Source organism: Prunus avium, chromosome 1 (genome assembly GCF_965620075.1).
Source record: "Prunus avium chromosome 1, drPruAviu1.hap1.1, whole genome shotgun sequence".
In the NCBI taxonomy this organism is placed as follows: domain Eukaryota; kingdom Viridiplantae; phylum Streptophyta; class Magnoliopsida; order Rosales; family Rosaceae; genus Prunus; species Prunus avium.
In genome coordinates, this window is record NC_142284.1 from 43,480,461 (window position 1) to 43,482,900 (window position 2,440).

Below are 2,440 nucleotides of genomic sequence, written 5' to 3' on the forward strand. Positions count from 1 at the left end.
TCTACCACATTGAACTTCCTTCATGGGATCTCCAATCACAGAAGTTGGGTTACCTCTCTAGGTGACTCCCTTATGGGCTTAAGCACATCCCCCTCGACATTTTGCATTAATAGCCTCCTCCACAAGGCATGCATATCAAGACTAGCCTTCACAAGGCATATATAATGTAGGTCATGTCTTTGTTCTCCATTTTAGCGCGCTTTAAACCTGCATGTTATTAAAATATTTCCTACACAATCTTGCACACAAATAATTAGTGGATTTCACCTCAGTATAATTGGAAATTAAATACGCATTGGTATACATTTAAGTATAACGGAAAACATCACACATTAAATCTTATGATCAAGAGTACCTCTCAAGTCCATGAAACTTTGAGTATACCTGCTAACACTTATGAATAACAATAGAATGATTAATTCATTAAATTAATTTAACTATAAATACTTAGTATTTCAGGATACTCATACTCCCTTTTTGTGCACTCCAAGTGTCTGAAGTCATGATCACATGTCCAAATTGAAATTGTATCTTGATGATTCTCAATATGAACCTACAAGAGAATAAGAAGTCTCTACCAAAATCATCATTAGTTGCACACACTTTCGTATCAAAATTGAAGATAAATTAGTCTCATAATAAACTTTCAAAATGAAAACAAATTTCACACGGACAGAACATATTTGCCAAGGGAATATAAAAATTATTATGTCACTAAGACCATCTCCAACCCAAGAGGGGCTAAACCCAAATTTCCCCCTTCAAAAAGTGACTATTTGGGTTTTGCTTGGACTTAAATTGTTTTTTCTCCCAACCCTCCGGACTCAAATTTTAAGTCCGCAACTTTATTAAATTGTTTAAGAATGGTTTAAGTCTATTTTTTTTTATGTAAAACTTTTCTTCATTAATCTTTTTAAATAACGTCATAATTTAAATTTTTGAACAATTTGCCTTAAAAAATTGAAATTCCATAAACTTAATTTTATTCCAAAAGTAAACACACAACATAAAAATTCCATTCAGTTATATGTATATAAATAATAAATAAAAAAGGGCAGCAATTTTATTTATATATATATTCAAATGTTGCTGTTGGAAGTTATATGTATATAATAATAAAAAGGCATAAACTTATTCAAATGTTGCAACGGCAACTACATTGGAGCGCGACACATGGTGTAGTGGAAGAAGACAAAAGCAGCAACCATTCAAGAGTTGGGGCCCACGTCAGTTTTTCTCCCATGTGGTCTGTTTTAAAATGCAGGTGGGCTCCACGAAAGGTTTGGGTCCAGGCAATAAGTCGACTGGTATTTGGGTAATGTCCTTCATTTTGTTGGGTTGGGAGAGGTTTTGGGGGATATTTTGGATTTAGGTCCTTGGGTTGGAGATAGCCTAAATGAATATAATGAATCTTTCCCATTAGAACATAAAGAAATTAAAAACACACAAAAAATTATGGGAAAGAGAGAAGGAAAGCCTACATAAAAGAATCTAATATTTTTCAGCAATAAAAGCAAAACTACATAATGTTAAGAAATAAATTACAGCATTAAAGTTCACATTTAGGAAAATTCAACTCCCACAAATTGTCTGCACTGTTTTAAAATAAAAATAATTAAGAATACAAAACTTTTATAATAAATGTACAACACAACTTCAGTTTTAAAAGAGGTAATCAAAACCACTCAGAATCTGGAAAATTAAATTCAATATAAAATTGAAAATAATTTTGTATTTTGAACTACCCACAAAAATTCCAACAATTACTCACATAGTTAACAAAAAACTAAACCCCCACAAATTAAGGGTACTCTCAAATATATGAAGTCTGTACCAAAATTTTATTTATTTTTAAATTCATAAGATATGCTAACTCACAATCATATTAATAGTTAATGTAAATATAATAGTGAAACCACCGAAAGCCTCACAAAAATAAATGTAAAACATATATATATATACCCAAAAAAAAAAAAAATTAGGGTTTGAAGGTCTTACACCAAAACTCAAAATTAAATGCCACTTACAGTGATATAATTTATTATTACTTCATGGCAATTAACTCAATGTGGCAGCTATCAATATTTCACAATCAAAAGAACATTAATAAACTCAATATATTTGTATCAAGATTAACTCAAGTAACTAATATGAAGGATTGCATGATTGGGATATATAATATTTGGCTACTTGAGAATAAGTCCAAGATATTAAAACAAAGATGTGATTAAATTTCATAAATGTTTAGTACGTTAAGTGCAATAAACACCCAACAATATCAAAAACTGTTGCCAAACATAAATCTCTTTTTTTTTGGTCTGAACATAAATCTCTAAACGTCATAAAATTGATAATATGCAATTGCGGCACTTAAGTTTTGAAATTAAAGCTGCAGTAAATAAAAATTATCTCATAATTGAATGTGCAATGCAAAAGCTTC